Here is a 22,486-nt window from a genome sequence, read left to right as displayed (position 1 = left end):
TCAATAAAGATGGCCGATCAACGAGGCTATTGTCTGACTGTGATATTCTGCATCCCACTTTACCTTCCATAATGGCTTTACCATACGTTGCCGTATACAAGACAAATGACCTAAACACTTCATTTAATGCTCACCACAGCCCTGCAAAGTAGTTATTCATATTATGCCCCACTTTAAAGATAAGAAAACTGAGGCATGGTCCAACAAGCAACAACCTGAAGTCACAAAGATAGTCGGTTGTTTCCAAGTGACCTCAATGATCTCCCACTGAAGCAAGAGAGACTAGTGTCGTAACTCAATATCAACACAAGCATTTTTTCATGTCTCTGATAATGTAGATCCTTTATAGCCCGATGTAGGTTCTCTTAGCATCTGTACAAGCCAATTTATATCAAATAATTTCACTTAATCATCACAATGAGCAATTATTCCTGTTTTTAGATGCAAAAGAGATTTATCCCTAAGGATGTTAAATGAATATTCCAAGGCCATCTCAGCAAACAAGTGTCAAGCTGGGTCACAAAACAGTCCCGACGCCACAACCCATTCTGTTTACATCATGCCTTGTGAACCCTGGCAGTGCACGACCTTGGAGCCTGAGGTTCCTCATCCACAAAATGAGGAGGACAGTCATTGATAACCCTTAGGAATGAAGGATGCTACAGAAGCATGGATAGAAAGTGTACAGATGAGTGCCTGACAGTGTACACTGACAGCTCACTAAAGGGTTGTCATTATTACTATTGTCATTGTTTTCTCAAAAGTCAGAAAAACTCCACTCCAGCAATATTTAAGGAACAGTTTGAATGCAATTCTGCCCTGCAGCAAAATAGTGGAAGATGATTTTTCAACCTTCCAATCTTGTGACTTTGTGCCGTACTTCTGAAGAGCTAAAAAGCACTCTGTACCAAGAACTCCATTAAAGATTCACACTGACCCTGCAAAGGAGAAAACAGGTATTATCATCTCTATTTTATGAGAGAATAACCTCCAGCCTTGCAATGACATGATGTTTAGTAACTTGTTCAGGCCTTTGAACCACCAGCCTCTTCCTCTCTGCACCTCACTCTGCAGACCTCACCATGACACTCTGCAGGTAACTGAAGAATCCTAAATGGTGTGAAATGTAAGAATGTGGCATGGGAATGCATACCATAAAAGTATACAATCACGTTCCTTTGGTTTGCTATATTATAATTGCAATAGCTTGGTGTCAAGTAATGAAGCCACAGAAAATTTCGCAAAAAGTCCTCACAAATATTTTTCCTACCTCTTAACAAACTTTTGCCACAGGACATAACAGATAAAAAGAGGGATTGAAATAGGTTTTCTGAAACCGTCAAAAACATAATTTGGTATCTGGGTATCTGTGACAGACATTGCTATATTCTCCCTTTCTTCTTCTTTTTTTTTTTTTTTTTAGATGGAGTCTTGCTCTGTCACCCAGGCTGGAGTGCAGTGGTGCGATCTCGGCTCACTGCAAACTCTACCTCCCAGGTTCAAGCAATTTAGCAGTTATGCAACCCTATGGTAAATAGCTTAAAAATTCCCCCTACTTTATAAATCCAAGTAGCTGGGATTACAGATGCCTGCCACCATGACTGGCTTTTTTTTTTTTTTTTTTTTGTATTTTTAGTAAAGACAGAGTTTCATCATCTTGGCCAGGTAGATCTTGAACCCCTGACCTCATGATCCACCTGCCTTGGCCTCCCAATCTCCCTTTCCTCTAGAACTACTATTCTTTAAGGTGTCCACTTGTCAAGGAAGGAAGGGAGAGAGATGAGAGAGGAGAGAGAGAAAAGAAAGAAAGAAAGAAAGAGAAAGAAGAAAAGGAAAAGAAAAGAAAAAGAAAAGAGAAAAGAAAAGAAAAAAGACAGGATCACATTCTCAGATTTCCACGTAGCTAGGGCTGCCACGTGACTCAGTTCTGGCCAAAGATTAGGAGGCAGAAGTATCAAGGGTATGGAGATTTCCCTTATCCAATAAAAATATAAAGTCCCTCCCCCCAAAAAAAGTATGGTCTTTCACCATTTATCTCTTTCCCATAGAACACAGATGCAACACCCGGAGGCGCCAGAGCCTGCTTTAAGCCATGGGGATACTTGAAGCCATGCCACCTGCTGCTTGAAGCCATGCCACCTACTAAGGAAGATAGAGTGGAGAACAGAGGAAACCTGAGGCTCAGACACCATCACAGAGCTTCAGCCACTGTCTGAATTGTCAACTTCTGGACTTTCTGTTTTGTGAGCAAATAAACTACTTTGTTTTTAAGCCATGCTTTTGTGTGCCTTCTGCTACATGAGCTGTAAGTCCCACAGTATCCATGTCACTAAATACAGTAGGTCTATTTATAAACATCTATGTATGTTGATGTATGTTGTATGAGTGTGCCTCTAACATCCTGCTGAACGTGAACATAGGAGAAACCAATATGGGGAATAAAACAAACTCACCTTCATAGAAACAGGATTAATACATGAGAAGTAGAGTAACTGCATCTGTTGTCATTTTTCATGTGTCATTCCAGTGAAGAAAGGGATGCTTCATTTATGATGGCAATTGCACAGAAGGAAGTTCTGTAAGTGGATTTGTTCTCACTGAGGGCTCTGACACAGCTTATACCAAGAAAAGTAGTAATTACTCTGATAAGCTGCCTCAGATTCCCCAATGAGAATGAATCTGTTCATACAGAGTCCAAAGTAAGAACTTATTTATGCGGCTTCTTTCTATGCAGTTGCCAGGCCCTACCTGATTCTGAAGGTATCATGGATACATTCTTATAATTTCAAAACCACCTTGTCATCATTTCATGGAAAATCACCTTCTCTGATTACCTCATGGGATCATCTCTTTATCACCCCCTAACATTTCTGGTTGTTGCCCAAATTTTCCCCTACTCCCTCTTTCTTCATCACTTTCTTCCCTTGGGACAGAGACATCAAACTCTCCTCAATTTGTCTTATTTCTCCCAGGCTATTTATTTTCAGCCTCCATTTCTGGTATGTCTTTCTCATTTTAACCTCTAGATTGGTGTGGCTCTGACTCTGTCCTCAGACTCCTCTTCTCTAGCTTTGCTCACTCTCCAGGTGATCTGACTTAGTCCCACGGTGGAATAATAAATTCCACAATTCATTATTTCTATTTGTCTATATCTATTCCCCTATTCTTCAACCTGACTTTGCCCCGAACTCACACCTTACCACTGAACATCTGCATTTGGATTGGCACACACATGTAACACACAAAATAAATGGAGCTTGATTCCCCTACAGAGCCCACAGACTGGATCTCCCCAACAGCATCACTCTTCACCAGACCAGAAGCCCAGGAGTCATCCTGAAATCCTTCTTTGTCGCATCGAAAAATCAATCTATCTGCAAATCTGGTTGACAGCACCTTCGCAATCTATCCAGTATCAAGCCACACTCCCCTCCTAATGCAAGACACCAATTCTCCCCAGAGCTACTAACAGCCTCCTGCCTGGCTTTTCTGCTTCCACCCTTGGTTTCTTTCTATGCATTCCTCACAGAAAATCCAGAGTAATCTTTAGGAAGGAAAAAATATACTTTCCTCTACAAAATCCTCTAGTGGCTTGCAATCACAGGATAGAATCTAAAGACTCTGCTAGTTGAACTTTACCTCTTCTCCTTCCTCCTTTCTCACCAGTCTCCATTCACTCCTGTGCCCCAGACACACTGGCCTCTTTCTTGTTCCTCAAGCATGCACCTTCTTAACATCCTTGCACTGCCATTCCTTCCTGTTCACGTGACCTGCTTCCTCACTTCATTGTGCAGCAAAGGCCTTCCCAGACCACCGTCTCTTCAGCACAACTGAGATGACTCTGTCCCTAGATGTTTAGTTTGTTTGTTGTTTGTTGGTAACACTTACAACAGCTCAATAACTGATAATTTAGTGTACTTAAAATTGGCATATTGGTTTATGTTCCTGTCCTCTAGTAGTATCTAAGTACTTTATCTTGTTCAGTGTTATATGTCCAGTTCCTAGTATATTGCCTGGGAAACAGATGTTCAACAAAGATTTGCTCAATGGATCCATGGACTATTAAGTCAACTTTTAAATAATTTTTTCGAGGTAAGTTTTCTTAATCTTGGACCATAACTTCAGTGAAGAAGCTTTAGCATATGATGGGAGAAATATGGATAGAAAAATCCAACTACTGAAAAATTAGGCTATTTTAAAACATTTTGAGAAATTATTCATAAAATACCAACATTTGGAAGGTATGCATACATACAAACACACAGGTAATGAGATCTTACCCAACACAGAGAACTATCTGCTGCCACCTAAGACACAAGCACAAATGCTGACACTTCTTTTTTTTTTTTTTTTTTTTTTGAGACGGAGTTTCGCTCTTTCGCCCAGCCTGGAGCGCAGTGGTGTGATCTCAGCTCACTGCAACATCTGCTTTCCAGTTTCAAGTGATTCTCCTGCCTCAGCCTCCTGAGTAGCTGGGATTATAGGCACGTGCCACCACGCCTGGCTAATTTTTGTATTTTTAGTATAGATGGAGTTTCACCATATTGGCCATGCCAGGCTCAAACTCCTGACCTCATGATCTTTCCGCCTCGGCCTCCCAAAGTGCTGGGATTACAGGCGTGAGCCACCGTGCCCAGCCGCTGACACCCATTTTTAAAAGAATCATATTTCCAAGTGTCTTAGATGAACAAATTATTGTTTACATTTTTAAAGCACAAAATGGCTCCCAAGCACAAAGCATTATGACTCTTGTGGGAAAGGAATGAAATTATGGAATCAAAGAAAACAAACTTCACTTAAAGAGAATGGTTTCTATAAGGTATGATTTTTTTACTTCTTACGGTAGGACTCTCGTTACATTATTATTCAACAACAACTGTTATCCTTAATTAATACTGCTGTGCTTCAATAAAAGATGTTGTCAGGTTCCAAATCCTTGCATTTAAGGTGGAAAATCATTGATTAAAATGTATATTTGGCATTTTTACTTTAATGGCTACTAAAATTTATTTAGTTTACAGACAAATGGAAATTATTTAAATTGAGAACAGCAGTAGGTTATCTCTTAAACAGCATTTAAATTAAGTTTTGCACAGGGAAAAGGTAAATTTTATAACTTTAGGAATGTCTCTTGATTTGAGTCTCTGAAGTATCTGTTTTGTGCTTAGTAAAGTTAATTCAGCAGTTACGCAACCCTATGGTAAATAGCTTTAAAATTCTACCTACTTTATAAATACATTACGGATATCCCATTCCACTACCCCTAAAGATCAGAACAGAAGAAGTTCTAAATTGCCTATATTTTAAATCCTCAAGTGGAGAACTTTTTTTTACAAATTATAAAAAAATGGAAGTTAAATCATTTAATAGAAATAATATCAAAAAACATAACCTAGTCACTAAAGAAAAAATAAAATCTATATAATCTGTTGTTTGGAGGAGTTTAGGTTAATTATAAAAAGAAAATACGTTCCATTTGAAAACCTTAACTTCTAGAAAGAGTAATAAAATTGACACAATTACCTTCTGTAGATATTTTAAGAAATAAAATAGATACCTGAGGAAGTCAGTCTGTAGTCCATTCTGCTTGAAGGTACAGGAAAGAATTTGATAACCTCTTTTCACCAAATTTACACACACACATACACACATATATGTGAATGATGTCAAGAAAGAGAGATTTTATGTAGGCTGACATTTAACAGTTACTCTAAGGAGCTTTATAAGAATTCAAGATAACTGGAATGTGTGAACAAGAAAACATCCTCTTCTCAAATGCTGTTGAACTTTGAGATTAAAAAAATACTTAATTACTCATTAACATTTTCTACGATGTAAGATTCTAAATATTTAATGTCAAAAGAATTATCCAGTTAAACTGTAAATATAGCTTTGCATTCTCTTGATTAATTATGTATCTACTATTGCAAAAAAATTTATTGAAAAATGTATCTACAGTTGACATGAAAATAATAAGTTTATAAGCCTATAAAATTTTCTAGCAGTCTCTTCCATTATCTTTATAAGTTTTTATTTATTATGTCTAGGCATTGACCATTAGTAATTGGCCATTAGATTCAGGAGATTTGATAGAATTTACTTTCATCCTGTATCATCCCTCCTTGCACAAGAATGGAGTGTTATTTGAAAGAAAACATCCTAAATTAAGTTGAAATGCAAAAGGCATTTTTAAATTCTTTTTTCATTGTATAAATTCCAAGAAAATTTGCAACATGTTTGACCAGTGGAAAACAAATTACATTATTTCAACTTGCATCTTCAAGGATTTGTGTGTGTGTGTGTGTGTGTGTGTGTGTGTGTGTGTGTGTGTGCGCGCGCGCGTGGTGTTTCTAGATGTTTTAAACAGATCAATAGAGCCTGAAGGCAATTGTCTTGAAGTATATTTCATTTACCACTTCCCATCTTAAAAACAGCCATTCATTCATTCAGGCCATATTATCTATCTCCAATTTCACAGAAACAGACAGAAATTAATAATAGTAAATAAAAAGCCACTCTTTGTCTTTATTGCTGTATCACACATATGTGTGTGTACACACAAATACTTTTTAAATAATAAAGTGGCCAAAACACAAAATCAAAAATTTCAAGGAGCAATTTCTCCCAGAGAAAGAAGTAAAGTTCACTGGGTATCCTAACAATTTACCACTGGAAATTTTACATTTAGAAGTTTAATTACAAACTTAGATAAGTGGATTATAATGAAAGATATCTCTAGCAAGGGAGCCCAGACAGATGCATCATGAATGCATTAAAGAAAACACCAGAGAGAGAACTTTCCATCAGCAGAAAGATTTTAATTAAACAGCAATAGGATAGATCTCTTCTGTGAAATGATATTACTGTTACCCTCAGTTCATTAACACTATTTACTATATAATATATTCTTTGAAACTATTTCACTATGGAAAGTATATTTAAACCTTTCATTCTCAGTTATAAGGGCAGAAAAGTGTGGGAAAGAAAAAGCGGAAGGTCCATTAAAGACATGTGGGAATGGAAAAGCATTTCTTGTTTGCATGCTTGTCCTTGGTGAACTGCACCTGAGGTAGCTCCGCACTGCATGGAAACCCACGGGCTTCAAAAGAAGGCAAATGAGCCCACAAATGTCCATCAAAATGTCCACTGAATTAATGGTGGTCCGTTAGGGACAGCCAAGGTTATAGCCTGTCTGTGATTTTATTCTTGGCATGAATTAAATTATTTACTTGAGACACTAGCATGTTAAAGACATGTATTTTCAAAAGCCTCAACAATACTCCTGTGGACTCTGCAGCATCCAAACAAAAGTTTGTTCCTGGATGTTAGGGGACATAATTTTCTTCATCCTGTAGTCCTAGTTTGTAGTCTAGACCCACTGGGTGGCAGTAGATGTTGAATAAATGAAGAAATGAATGAAGTGAATAGGTAAAGCAAGGTACATTCTATTCCAGTAGTAGATTATGATATAATACAATTAATGAAAAAAAATAGAACTGGGCTAGAAAAGCCAGCAACCTCAAACACATATGGAAAACTGATTACCAATCAGGCTCCTTCCAAAACACTGCAAAATTCCATTTCTCACAGACTCTGCTAGAAACCTAGCTTTCTTCTATTCATCCCATCAACATTACACCTTTCATAACAAATACTTTCCAGACTGTTGCCAATTCCAAAACTGAAGTGAGGACCAACAGGTAGAATGTTGGAAAATCTCTAAGGCTTTAGGTAGGAATGCTTTTCTGCATGTAACCATACATTAAAAATTAAATACCAAACAAATGTTTTCATAAGCAAGCCTTACTGAATAATTAGGTACAATTCTTAAAGAAAATGAATGAGTCATATTTCGTAAATTAATAGTCTTGGAATGTCAGATGCCCTATAGTTTCTTCAAATAATCCCCATCCCCCTCCACCTTTTTTCAGAGTTAAGAGTGAATTTCAGGAAGTTTTTAAAGGACCTTGGCCATTAAAAATAACATAGTTTAATATAGTGATTTTTTATTAAAGTTCAAAATATAGCTTCCTACAGACTTGATATTTTATTAACAGAATACAGAACGTGACCTCTGTCAGCTAGGGAAAGAGAAGTAATACTCAGAAATTCGAAGAACATGAGAAGATGTCTGTGGGAATAAAGCCTGAGAGAGAAATAAAAATCATAAACTTCTTAAAAGCATTAAAACAAAAATGACAGTCTAAATACATTAGGACAAACACAAAGTGAGCTTATGAAGAACTAGGTAAATACGAAGAATGAAATAGGCACTCTCACAAGTGCTTAAAAAAAGAAATCCCACTTTTTCCTGTGTTAGGAACATCACAGAAAAAGTGACAATCACACCCACTCCATAGGTGTTGACAATACTTTTGGGGAACCAGAGGCAATGCTCACCATCCAAGCTGATCAAATCATCCTCTCATGGAATTGTATATTTATGAGACAGTAGGTAACACAGTATGTCATCTTACAGGTCATTTGTCACTCTGTTCTGTGGCCACAGCTGCACCTTAACCCTCTACCTGCTTTAAAAATGCTTGTTATTGGTTGTAGGGTGGAAGTTCTGAATAAACTTAGGTGGGATGATGCACTCCAACACATCTTTGCCACTACTTAAAAACATATAGTAGAGAGATTCTTATAGAGGATCAACAAACTTATGAGAAGAATACAGCTTTTAACTGGTAACGCCAGCTCCAGGGATGATATCTTCCTAACTGATGGTGCTATCTTCCCTCAACAATTTTCAACACATGCTATTGTTTTTCTAAACCTTTCTCTTTCTCTAGAGAAGCTTTTCTTGCATCTTCTAACTCACATGGACAAGAAGAAATGAATGTTGAAGTTAATGTTAAAACACAGAAGAGCACATTGATAGTACTGAGACAAACATTTGAAGGATCAAGGAATCAGAAGAATGTTGGAAGAGATCTCCATAACTCAAAGTTTCTCTAATACCCTGTGCAGTAATTGAATATTTCCAATGACAGAAAATTAATCCAATGTCCCACCAAGCAGCCCAGTCCAAATATTAGGACATGGATCTCAAATTGAAATAGGTGCTCTCCTTTTTTAATCTAAAGCCTTTGATCTTAACTCTTCCGTTGGTAATTACAGCTAAAGTATGTCTCATCTTTCCCAATGCAATGAAGCTCCAAGGCTTGTCTCTTCTCAGCCAAACATGTCCAGCTCTCTCCACCATTCTCTTATGAAGCATGGTTTCCCACATCCTTAGCCAAAATGGCCCCTTTCTCCGGACATGCCTCCAAGAGGCAAAGGGCAGTTCTCTAGGAAGGAGAGGGCTGTGATCCATGAGCAACCAGCATTCACAGTACCTGGCCAGGTAAAGGGGATTTGGACAGGGCAACAACTGCTCCAGAAATAATCCAGTACTGTAATAACCCAGTACAGAAATAATCCAAACTGTGCACAAAAGGATTCATATCAGAACTTATTATTAATTTTAATTAGACACATGGTAATATTGATTAGAAAGGCAGCAACCTAAGTGTCTATTATAGTGAAATAATTTTGTTATGTCTTCTCCATGGAGTATTATGTAGCCATATTACTCAGCTATCAAGAGTATAAAAATAGGCCAGGCACAGTGGCTCACGCCTGTAATCCCAACACTTTGGGAGGCCAAGGCGGGCGGATCATGAGGTCAGGAGATCAAGACCATCCTGGCTAACATGGTGAAACCCTGTCTCTACTAAAAATACAAAAAACTAGCCAGGCATGGTGGCTGGAGCCTGTGGTCCCAGCTACTCGGGGGGCTGAGGGAGGAGAATGGTGTGAACCTGGGAGGTGGAGCTTGCAGTGAGCTGAGATCGCACCACTGCACTCCAGCCTGGGCAACAGAGCGAGACTCTGTCTCAAAAAAAAAAAAAAAAAAATGAAAATATGGAAAATGATAAAAAAGAAATATGATATGTTTAAAAAGTAACTCAATATTATAGCTGATGAAAATTATGAGCAAAAATACATACATTAATTTTTGGAGGAAATATACTAAAAATGTTCATTGTGTTTGCATGGTAGAAATATGAGAGATTTTATTCTTCTTTGTCCTCTTACTTTTCCAAGCTTCCACAAGAGCATTTACTCAGGATGTGTAATTCAGACTACCTGAATTTTGCAGATTTTTTAAAAAAAAGAATATCCAGAGAACACACTGTGTGTACCCAACACCAAATGTGGCACAATTTGGAGCATATATTGAGCGCTTAATAAGTATCTGCTGCCTGCTTGAGGAAGCCAACTCAGCAAGGCCACTTCACTGCACTGTGTGGATTTTGGCAATTTGTCAGTGAAACGATGTTTTTCCCAGGAAGGAAAATAATCTGCTGCAAAATAAACTGTAATGACTACTTTAAAAATAGTGTTGTTTCCCTACGTAGCCATTCCTCTCTAAGCAGCAAAGACAGGACATGCTTCTCCCTCCTTCATGCGGCACAAAGCTTATCTAAACACAGAGTCACTGTCAACTTTTAATGGAAATGCCTGGAGCCAAGCAGGAAGCAGACCCTTGGGTTTCACGGTCCTGTAAATCACCAAGGCTCGTTGCTGGATAACTTTTACATCTTTTATCACGAAAAGTAAAATAAATGTAAATGATTTGTCCCTTGTAAGAGGTTAATATCGGTTTGATTTGTTTTTGTTGAAGCTCAATAATGAAAGCTTACAGTCAAACACAGATCGAAATATCTACTCCTCTCTGCATAGCTTTTCTACCTCTAATAGTTGTGGCTGGAACCCTCTTCCTAAGACCCTAAGCCAACCAAAATCCATTGCAATATCTCCTTCTCTCAATATTCTCAGCTCCAATTGGCTTTCTATTCAGAGAACTGAGGCCAAATTCCATCACAATGATAGTCACTGCCACAGCCATCTTTTGGCTGATTTCATTCAGTAGTAGATTAATTTCTAGTGTGAAAGGACCTAATGAGATCAGGCGCATTCCAGGTGGTATGGCCGAAAACTCTACTGCAAAAGGATCTGGATGGCCCCTTGGGCGCTGTGAAAAGCTGACACACACCTAACTTCATGATATTACATCTCAGTATCACAGTGAACAGAATCTCATGGTTCTGCTCCTCCTCCAGCACTGTATTTCATCTCAAAACTTGCCAACATCAAATAGTGACAAATGCAGAATGCAGAGACCAGGTGGAGTGCTGGGTTCAGGTGAAAACAAGGGGGACATGCACACAGAACCACCTTTCAGGATGCTTACCAACTAATCGCCAATGGCTGGGCATACAATGAGTAAAGATTTAATCAACAAAGTAACCTGTGTAAGTGCCAATTTCCCATGACAGACCACAGGTATTCTAGGCACTACTAGAATGACTTCAAGAAGACTTTGAAAGATGAGGTGATTTTAGGCAAGGTTGGAGCATGGGGAAACACACAGAATATCAAACAAGGGAATACTGTGAACTAAAGTGCTGAGATTGGAGAGAAAGCGTAAGCAGTAGATTGAGTCACCATGGTAAAGGATCTGAAATGTGAAAACTTCTGATTTCACTCTATAAGCAACAGATTTGGAAAATCAGGCCCATTAAGTTAGCAGTTAAGTCCCTGAAAGTAGAAAACAGGGCAGAGAATGTGATATAGAAAGAGGACCAGGCTAAGGGCTAAGTTTTGTAGTCTGCTCATATTCAGGAAGAAGAAGTAGACATTGCTCATTCTGCCTCTTCTGAATAAAATGCTTTTTTCTACTTGACCGCTTTATGAACTTCTCCACAACACTCAAGGCCTAGCATAAAGGATGCTTCATCTGGAGGGTCTTCTCTAGCTCATCTGGGCAGTTATTCACTCCCCAGCTGATGATCCTAAATTATGTTGTACAATAATCATTTACGCATTTCTTTCATGCATTCGACTGTGAGCTCCCCAGTGATCAGCATCCTGCCTTATTATTTTTTTCATACTCCTACCTTAGTGCCTGGCACAGAAACACACTTAGTCAATGCTAATCCGGTGTTCAATGTTCAGCATAGAAGAGAAAAGGTAACCTGGCAGGTAGAAGGGGACCTAAAACAGCAAGATTTTGTGAAGTAAAAGTTAATAATACCTGAAACTGATTTAGATGATAGGATCCTGGACATACAGCTGATGCTATTATAAGCAGCAACTCTGAGGGCCTGGAGGAGAAATTACTATACTTTGCAAGTAGGAAAGATGGGGTCATGGGAGGCCACAGGGCAGACTATGGCAGCCAGTTCCAAGATGGACTCTACTGATCCTCACCTCCTGGTATCCACACTTTGTACAGTCCCATCCCCAATGAGATAGGAAATTGTGAAAGTGATGGTGTGTGACTTCCTAGACTACTACATAAAATATATTGCAGCTTCTGACTCACACTTTCTCAATCACTCACCATGGGGAACACGAGCTTCCATGTCATGAGGATATTCCAGCAATTCTATTAAGAGTCCACGTGGCTAGGAACTGAGGTCTTCTGCCAACAACCAGCATTAACATTCCAGGCTTGTGGGTGAGTCCCCTTGGAAGCAGATCCTCCAGACTCAGTCAAGCCATCAGATGACTGCAGTCCCAGGTGATGCCCAAGCTGCAACCTCAAGAAAGATCCTGAGCCAGAACCCCTCAGCTAAGTAGCTCTCAGGTTCCTGACCTACAGCAACTGTGTGAGATGCTAAATGTTTATCATTTTAAGCTACTACATTTTGAAGTAATTTGTTATACAACAATAAATGACCAATACATTTAGGTTCTTTCAATTTCTCTAGACCTCCTCCCCAAAAGAAAGAAGACAAAAAGGGAGAGTCAGTAATAGCAACTCTTACAGAGTAGACATTTGATTATTCTGCTGGTGGATTAAAGACTGCAAAGTGGAGCAAACCAGATTCATGGGAGAACAAAACTCAAGTCTTCACCCAGTCCTGGGTGACAAGTCTTCACCCAGTCCTGGGTGACTCACCAGCCTTGACTCAGGGCAAGTCCTTGCATTCTTCTGAAACACTATTGCCTCCCATGTAGAATGAGAATATAATACCTAATTACATGTTTATTGTGGAGTTGTCTTAAGTGAGACAAAATATCTTAAGCACCCAACACGGGATCTCACACATAGTAGGTCTTCAATAAATATGAATGGAATAAGAATCAAAAGGCAGTTCAAAGAGAAACCAGATTTTAAAAGGCTAAGAAATAAGTGGGAGAAATCATTATAGAAGGCAAACCACAAAATAATGAGACCCTAAAATGAGACTTTTGCCTCACTTAATATTCCTATGCTAGGTCCTACCTTCCATATGTAACAAAATAGGTTCATCTCACTTATTCAGCAAATCTCACTCATGCTACCCAAATTGCCAGCCTTCTGGCCCATATCCTCATTCAAGGTAAATTAATTTTCCAATACACATTCAGTGGGTACCTACTACATACCAAGTACTGTCCTTGTACTAAGAATGCAGCAGTAAACAAAATGAAACAGATTAGAAGTGAGCTACGCAGCTGTCTGCGAAACAGCGTTCTAGGCAAAAAGAACGGTAAGTGGTGATGTCCTGAGGCACTGAAGCCAGTGAGGTTGTAGTGGAGAGAACAAGAGGAGAAATAGAATGATTCCAAGAAAGCATCAGAGTAGGCCCGGGGCCCTTACAGTCCACTGTAATGACTTTGGCTTTTACTATGAGTAATTTGGGGAGCTTCTGGAGTATTTTGAACAGAACAGTGACGTCATGTGACTTACATTTTAGCAGGATCTCTCGAGATGCTGTGTTAAGAATATACTTGGGAAACCAGGAGACTAGATATGATGCAGTTATGAGTGGCAGTGGAAATCATTATTCAAGCTCTAGAAATGTTTTGAAGGTAGTGACAGCAAGATTTGCTGATGGATTAGATGTCAGTAAGAAAGAAGAATCAAGGATAACTCCAACATGTTAGACACAAGCAATTGAAAGAATAAAATTGCTACTAACAGATAGGGGAAGGCTGTGCAGTAAGAGGAACAGATTTAGAATAGGAAGAATATCAAGAGTTCAGTTCTGGATACTGAGACGGAAATGCTTATTATTCATCCAAGTAGAAATAGCCCATAGGAAATTGTGTACACAAGCCTGGAGTTTAGAGGAGAACCTTAGGCTGCTGATATAAATTTGGGAGACGTTAGCTACAAACAGTGTGATATTGGATGAGGACAAGTTAGTGTGGGAATGGACAGAGAAGAAGAGCAAGGGCTGCACCACCATCAATGCACTCCCTCTACTCACATCGCTGTCTCCTTTGAGTTCTCTCTCACTCTACTGCCCTGGCCTCCTAAGATACCACCCTCAACTCCTCAAAAAAATCATGAATTCAGCTACTCAGGAGGCTGAGGCAGGAGAATGGCGTGAACCCGGGAGGCAGAGCTTGCAGTGCGCCGAGATCACATCACTGCACTCCAGCCTAGGCAACAGAGCGAGACTCCATCTCAAAAAAAAAAAAAAAAAAAAAAAAATCATGAATTGTTTTCTCGAATCCACTCCAATGTAAAACTGGGATCCACACTTAATTCCTCCAACACCAGTTTCTGGAATGATTTGGTTTCTTTTACTCTTCTCTCATCATCCACTGAAACACAAAGGGAGAAGGGATGGTCAGTCCTGCGCTCATTCCATTGTAGTTTATCTAATGTGTCTCAGGTCTTCCTTCTCTTCATTCCTGACACTTTTAGTGCTGGGCTGCTGTTTTGGGGCTATACCACGTCTCTTTTAAAAAAATGCCAAAGAACTTACAGTAATGCTGTTTCTGATGAACATAAAAATGCACTGTGGCCAAGTATGCTTGACCATTCAAACTTTTTTGAACACACAGAGAAGGGGCATACCTTGCACACACCAGCCACACCAACATTCTAGTCACTCCCTTCATATCTCATCTTATTTGATGACTGCCACTCACTCTTCCTTGGAACTCATCTCTAGGAACTTTGTAAATTTTTCTATTCTCTAAGTAGTCTGTTCCTTAACTCTTGGTTACTATAGTTATGATCTATTAGCACATCAGCACAGTGCTTGTTAAACTTGGTCAACTTTGAGTGTATCTTCTCTCCACCAGATTCAATTATTTGAGTAGAGAATTTTTAATTCTAGTTAAGTGGTTTTAAAACAGATACATGCATAAAACTTACCTCCCTTATAAAAATATTCACAGACATGAAAAGGCCTCATTTCAGACACTTTAAAATTGATAATGTTTGTTCCTTTTTAAAATGATGGTTCATCAAGATTAAGTGATTTGTCTAAAAGCATTGTTCATAATGAAGATGTTCACAGTGAAGACTTATGACTCCTGGTTTAGTAAGCTGTTAACATCTCACAAGTAGAGAAATAATAAGTTGATTGGTAGCAGGTGCCAACAGTAAGACACTACTAATCCTAGAGGACATTAGTTCATTGATCTTTGCAGCTGAAACAATCTCATATTCCTTCCCACACATGGGAAAGAAACAGGAACTGTCAGCCCAACCAGCACTTCCAGGAAGGTCATAAGAACCCAGAGTTCAAACTGTCTCTCTATTCCTGTAATTTGTCCTTCCCTGCTGTCACTCCCATTATGGTTCAATTAACAGTGGAAGCCAGGAGCGACTTGGTGAACATCTGTCGCATCCACCTGGAAATAATTCAATAAGGGTGCACCATGGGAAGATATTATGGGACGTCTGCTTAAGTTTTTTTCCATTTTCACACTGGGTGGTAAAAGCAATTCAGATAGTGGGAGGGAAAAGAGTACCTGATCACCTGGAAATATTAGGTCAATTTTCCAGTGTAGCATTCCAACACATATTTGAAAGGAATATAAAAATAATAACAAATGGCTTGGACTTATGAAGCTACATGTTCACAGTGGCATCACTATTTTAGATCATATCAATAAAATATGGTATTGGCAGAAGCTACTGTCAAGTAAAGTATCACTATCTAAATAGTGTGTATTGTGTAAAAGAAGACATTTTTGATGTATTACCTAAGTATTTCACAGGATGCCAAGGATGATCTGGGAATGGACAGAAATGCGAAGGACCATTAGCCTTATATTGTGTGGCATGAATAGACAATGGCAATAACAACTTAAGAGAGCCGAGAATAAACCACATGTCAGCATGTCGGCAATCCCCACATTGGATAGAGCTATAGATTATTTTTACAATGGGCCTTATTTATTGATTTTTTTCAAAGTAGACATTTTCAATCCCCAAAAGGAAAGATTCCAAAAACAGTGAAAATATGCTGCCCAAGACTAGAACGCTATTTATTTAATAATCATCACTTTAAATTTATTTTTAATTAACATATCTAAATAACTAATCTCTGTTGACTTGCATCCTTAATTATTTTTCTCCAATGCTGTTTTCCATTATGTTTTTAAGACATCTGTTTGTAATGCTATTACCATCCAAAATAAAGAGTTTGATTACTAGGCTTAGGAAGAAAGGCTATAGAGTCTACAAATATTTCAAATAAAAAAAGAAGGCAGCCAGTGCATAAATATAATTGCCTTCCAGCAGTACAGTGGGTAGCAGACAGAGGAGAAAAACAACTACTCTCTACAGATGCTAGAACAGCAAGGAATGGGTTTAAACTGCTGATATAAGAACCAGAATTTAGTTTAAAAGAGGAAAAATGATAAGTCGATGTTCAATAGTGACATGAACGCTCTTTGTTCCTCAAATTATTTAAAAATGCAATTATTATGTGAGATTTTGTTGGAGTAGTCATGCATGAATTTAGCAACCCAGATCTGAACCTTCAAATCAGTACTTTAGATATACATAATTCTGTCTTCACTTGATAGCCCTGGATTTAAGTAAGCTTAAATTCATTCGTGTGTGTGTTTGTGTGTGTGTGTGCATGTGGTGTGTTATATATAATGAATTATATAAATTGGCAAATTTTACATAGCTATAGAACCACATTATAGACACTGAATAAGATAGATCCAAATGTAAAATTAAACAAGGGAGAGAAAATACGGGATGCCTAGGACTTGGTAAAAGAACATCTGCTTTAACACTTTTGCGGTTAGGGAACAAAGAAGCACAAGTTGCTGCCACTTTCAGCCATTTACTGCTGCATCTGGTGGGAACGCAGGCATGTGGTCACCATGAGTGCACAGCCCCAGTGGGATCAGAGTGGTTCCAGCCCAAGCCTGAGCCCAGAGTGGCCACGCCCAGTGTCACATGGAGAGCCTGACCCTGGCGACCCAAGGACAGATCATTTTGTTTGTTGTTAAACATGTAACTTGATCATATAACTTCATGAATTCATATTTCCAAATTGGTGGCAATTTCAAATCAATATAGCCAATTTAAGTTTTAATTTAATGCTTATACAGCAAATCATTTTTATAAAAGATAAGTCACGTTCCTGATATTGTGGAAATGAAAACAGTCAAAATGAAAACCAATGAACTAAAATGAAATTTTCAAAACAGAATTACATCATATCAAGAAACCAATCTAGGTCTCTATTCTAAAAGAATAAAAACAAGAAAAGTAAAACTAACTAAACTTCAGAAAAGTTGTTCATGAAATCTTAGATCACTTTCTCCCTCATTCTCTTTCTCTCTCTCTTTGGGAGAAAATACTAAACTGAAGATTCAAGGAAAACAATTAACAGGAAGTCTGAACACCAGTCAAATATCCAGCTCATGGCTGGGTGTGGTGGCTCATGTGTGTAATCCCAGCACTTTGTGAGGCCAAGGTGGGCAGATCACTTGAGGTCAGGAGTTCAAGACCAGCCTGGCCAACATGGTGAAACCCCGTCTCTACTAAAATATACAAAAATTAGCCAGGCTTGGTGGTAGAATCCTGTAATCCCAGCTACTCAGGAGGCTGAGGCAGGGAGAATTGTTCGAACCCAGGAGGCAGAGGTTGTGGTGAATGGAGATCTCGTGATGACACTCCAGCCTGGTTAACAGAGTGACTCTGTCTCAAAAAAAAAAAAAAAAAAAAAAATCCAGCTCATTATAATGGCGTGATCTGTCTCTTCAAGAGCTAAGTAAATTGACCTAAGTTCAAAAGAGAATTTAGTATTGACATTAAAAGTTATTTTAAAGAAAATTTGGAAAGAAGCATGACACTGAATGCAACACTAAGAGCCTTTTGATGAAACATAACAAACAAGCACTGGCCTCAGCCTGTTAAAAAGGTGGTTGAGATGTGTTTTGGAAGACCCCTCAACCTTTCCTAACATTCCCATCCTCCCAACTCTCTAAATGCCCAAGTTTATCTGATTCCCTCTTGCTAATGTGGGAATCATCCATTCATCAACTCATTCAACAAGCCAGAGTCTACCATATGCCAGTGACTGTCCAAGAACAGAAGTGCCCTGCTCTTCACTGACATACAGGAAATTAAGAACTAAACAAATAATTACACAAAATTCTTCCTGAAAGTGATAAATGCCACTAAGGAAATGAAAAAGTGTGGTGTAATAGAAAGTGCTTATGGGAGTATGAACATAGGTGGTGGATAGGAAAAACTTCCTTGAGAAGGTGACATTCAAGTTGAGACTTAAATGATAAGAAGGAGCCAGCCATGTGAAGATCTGGGGAAGAGGAGGGGGGTAATCCAGGCAGAAGAAAGAGTTTGCAAAGGCCACAGGAGAGGGTGCACTTGGTGTCTTTGAGAGCAAAATGGTGATCCTTGGAGTTGGATCATAATCAATGAGGGAGGGAGTGATAAGAGAAGAATGAGGGAAACCCGGGCATGATGGCTCACGCCTGTAATCCCAGCACTTTGGGAAGCCTAGGCGGGCAGATCACCTGAGGTCAGGAGTTCGAGACCAGCTTGGCCAACATGGTGAAACCCTGTCTCTACTAAAAATACAAAAAATAAATAAATAAATAAATAATAGCTGGATGCGGTGGCACGCACCTGCAATCCCAGCTTCTCAGGAGGCTGAGGCTGGAGAATCACTTGAACCTGGGAGGTAGAGGTTGCAGTGAGCCAAGACCGTGCCACTGTACTCTAGCCTGGGCCACAGAATGAGGCTCTGACTCAAAAAAAAAGAGAGAGAAGAACAAGGGAAACAGGCAGGTGCCAGGTCATAGAGGTCCTCTAAAGTCATGTTAAGTAGTTTGGATATTCTAAGGTAAACGAAGTGATTTTAGGATTTTGTGGTGAGAGTAGGGTGGTGTGTGAATAGGGTAGAAAGGTGATATGATCTGATATATACTGGAAAATCCATATATATATACACTCAAATTTTAGTCAAGATGTACCCACTCTTCACTTTATACATGTAAATAAAATTCAAGTCAAAAAAATACATACATAAATATACAGAAAACCAAAGAGACGTATCTCTATAAAGGAGACGCAAGTAAGGCTAAAGCCACAAGCATTCTCAGTTCCATGACTGGAAACAGGCAGAAGGAACCACAAATCCATCAGAGGCAGAAAGAAAACTAACAATGCTTATATAACACAGCAGACTACATTGAGACTAATTATTTGAAGCCAGTACCTGGAAAAGGGCTTCTCATATTTTAAAGAGAAATTTAAAAAGAATAAAACCCCTTGTTGCCCATCACCTGGGGCAATGACTTATAGAAAAACATGCGGGAGACAGACACTACAGATACTAGCAATCAAGACTTGAAACATGGTGCCCAATGATTCCATGGTTGGATCTCCCACATCCCAAGTATCACCATGAGCTGGGAGCACAAAATGTCATCATAAAACCCTACACAGAGAGAGCTAAGTAAAGACAGAGGGAAAACACTGTTGAACTACTTCTCATTGAAAGTGATCTAGTTGCCTTTCCTTTCACACTTTCCATTCCCAACTTATCTTTCCTTCTTATCCTTTTCCAGCCTTAGCGAAAAGAGTGTGCATAGAAGCAGGGCAATGGAGGACAGTTAGTGCTGTTCCGAGGCCATGGTGCTGTGCACTTGAGAAAGGGATGGAGCAGAGCTGGGGGCCATGGGAGGACATCAATAGAGACAGGCCTGATGGGGAAGGAGTGGGGGTGGTTAGAAAGTTGTGTAGTTACGGAAATGTGCCCACTTATGAAGCAAAGAAGTAAATCTATGAAAGATAATAACAGCCATTTCTCACTATCTAAGAAAAAATTTATAAACATGAATGAAAGGAAGATGGAAATGAATCCCAAAGTTTTCAACTGGAATTGAGAACACTGGTATAAATTCACAGAACATAAAAAATACATGCATATAGAAACAGATATGGATGTATGCACATATGTAAGTGTGTGAGAGTGTGTGTGTATAAGTATGTGTGTGTGTGGTATTTTATTCCCCCCCCAGCTATTTCCTAAGAGGGCCTAGAAGCAATGACATTTCACTACCAATGTGCACGCTGAGTAACCTCATCTGGTATTGAAATGCCATCCTCCAGGAATAAATAGCTAATTCTAGGCTGAGTTAATAAATATACAAAATGATAAGATGAGCCTAGATCATCCTGTTGTGCCAGAAAGTAAGAAAATGCTCAAAGATTGGGTGGGATGGAGATATGTTAAAAGAGCACAAATCAGCTTGAAAAGGTACCTCTGGCCAAATCTAGGACAATTTAGGCATCACACACACACAAACATGAAACTAACGGAAGTACATAATTATACCCTGTTGAATAGATAGGAATCCATGAGTCCATATAATTAAATAAATGATGAGATGGAAGGGAAAATTATTTCTCACAATAGAATGCTAATCTGCAAATGTGAAAAGAATGATAGAACTAGGTAATCACCATTTGGCAATTAGAATAGTGGTAGTTAATTCAAGAAAGAGTCATCAATGAATGCCAAGTCTGATAAGTGAAGGTTTGGCATAATACGGCAGTATCTCCCCACAAAATGTTACTCAAACACAAAGGTAAAGAGGTCATTTTAAAGGTAAAGTATGTAGAGGCACCATCTTGACCAGGTTATCAAGGTTAGCATCACCAGTATTGGATGGGTCAGCATTGTGTGTCTCCTGAGATTAAGCAACAAGAATAGCATAGAATCATTTCTATGGTATCCTGCCAAGAATGGATGGCTGGAGTTTGGTCATGGGGAAACACCAGACAGACCTACGTTAAGGTTTATCCTACAAAATAAAGGCCTGTACTCTAAAACTCTTTAGGACATGAGAGATAAGAGAAATATGGAGGAACTGTTCCAATTTGAGACTACTGAGACCTGACGCCTAAATGAAACACATGATCCTGGATTCCATATGGACCACAAAGGAATAAGAGACATTGATGGGACAGATGGGGAAATTTGAGTGAGGTCAGCAGAATGGAAAACAGTATACCAGTGTTGATTTCCTGAACAGAGGGCTGTACAGTGGAATATAAGAGAGTGTCCTTGTTTCTGGAGGGAAACAGTAGAGTATTCACACACACATGCACATGCACACACACGCACATGCACACACACACACATGCACATGCACACACACACACATGCAAAGTGGTGGGATGGGGAAATATATAAAATGTTAACAATTAGGGAAACTGAGTGATAGGAAGGCAGAAGTACTTTCAACCTTTCTGTAGATTTGAAGCAGTTTCAACATTTTTTAAATCATATACAATTTTTTTAATGGAAATGCCAAAACACATGAAGAAATTTAATGGTATGAAAGACAGCAAGTTCTGTTCTAAACAAACAGAACTTGAAGTCACCAAAAATAAAATTAATTTTGTGTGACACTGCAAAAATAAAAATATTTAGGTTGTTCTTTTAGTTATAAAATGAAAGTAGTTTTTAATACAAAGATAAATCATAAAGCAAAGACAGACATAAATTATATTAAAAGAAAACATATAAAAGAACAAAATCAAAACCACAGCAATTGTACTAGTTTTATATTGCTACCATAACAAATAATCACAAACTTAGCAGCTTAAAACAACACTCATCATCTAACAATTTTTGTAGGTCAAGTCTCAGTTTGGTGTGGCTCAACCAGTGCCTCTTCTCTGAGTCTCACAAGACCCTAAGGCATGGTGTTAGCAAGGCTGTGTTCCTCTCTGAGGGCTCTGCAGAAGAATCTACTTCCATTCAGGTTGTTGACAGAATTCGGTTCCTTGTAGGAGGACTGAAATCCTCCCCCATGGTTTTTCGGTTTTTTGTTGTTTTGTTTTGTTTGCCAGCTGTCAGCCCAGGACTGCCTTACCTTCTAGAAACAACTCTCTATTTCTTCCACATGTCCCCTTATAACTCAGAATCCTTTTCCTACTCAGAATCTCTCTGACTTCCTCACTTCGTTGTATCTCTTCTGCATTACTCTTCTGTCACATCTCTCCACTTTGAGCCAGAGAAAGTTCTCTGCCTTTAAGGGCTCATCTGATTAGATTGGGCCCATTTAAATGATCCAGGATCATCTATTTTAAGGACCATATATAACCTTAATTAAATCTTCAAAGTCTCTTTTGCCATATAACTTATCAACAGGGAGTAAGATATGAGTGTCTTTTCAGGGCCCTTATTCTGTTACTACAAAT

General features: G+C 38.8%; 1 protein-coding gene across 1 annotated transcript in view; it reads right to left on the bottom strand.

The window, feature by feature from the left end:
* The window catches only part of THSD7B (thrombospondin type 1 domain containing 7B), a 908,978-nt gene that overhangs the window by 801,325 nt on the left and 85,167 nt on the right, over window positions 1-22,486 (bottom strand). The window lies entirely within an intron of this gene.

The sequence above is a fragment of the Pongo abelii genome, chromosome 11 (genome assembly GCF_028885655.2).
Source record: "Pongo abelii isolate AG06213 chromosome 11, NHGRI_mPonAbe1-v2.0_pri, whole genome shotgun sequence".
NCBI lineage: Eukaryota > Metazoa > Chordata > Mammalia > Primates > Hominidae > Pongo > Pongo abelii.
The sequence above is the reverse complement of the archived record's forward strand: the minus strand, read 5'-3'. Positions and strand labels throughout refer to the sequence as shown.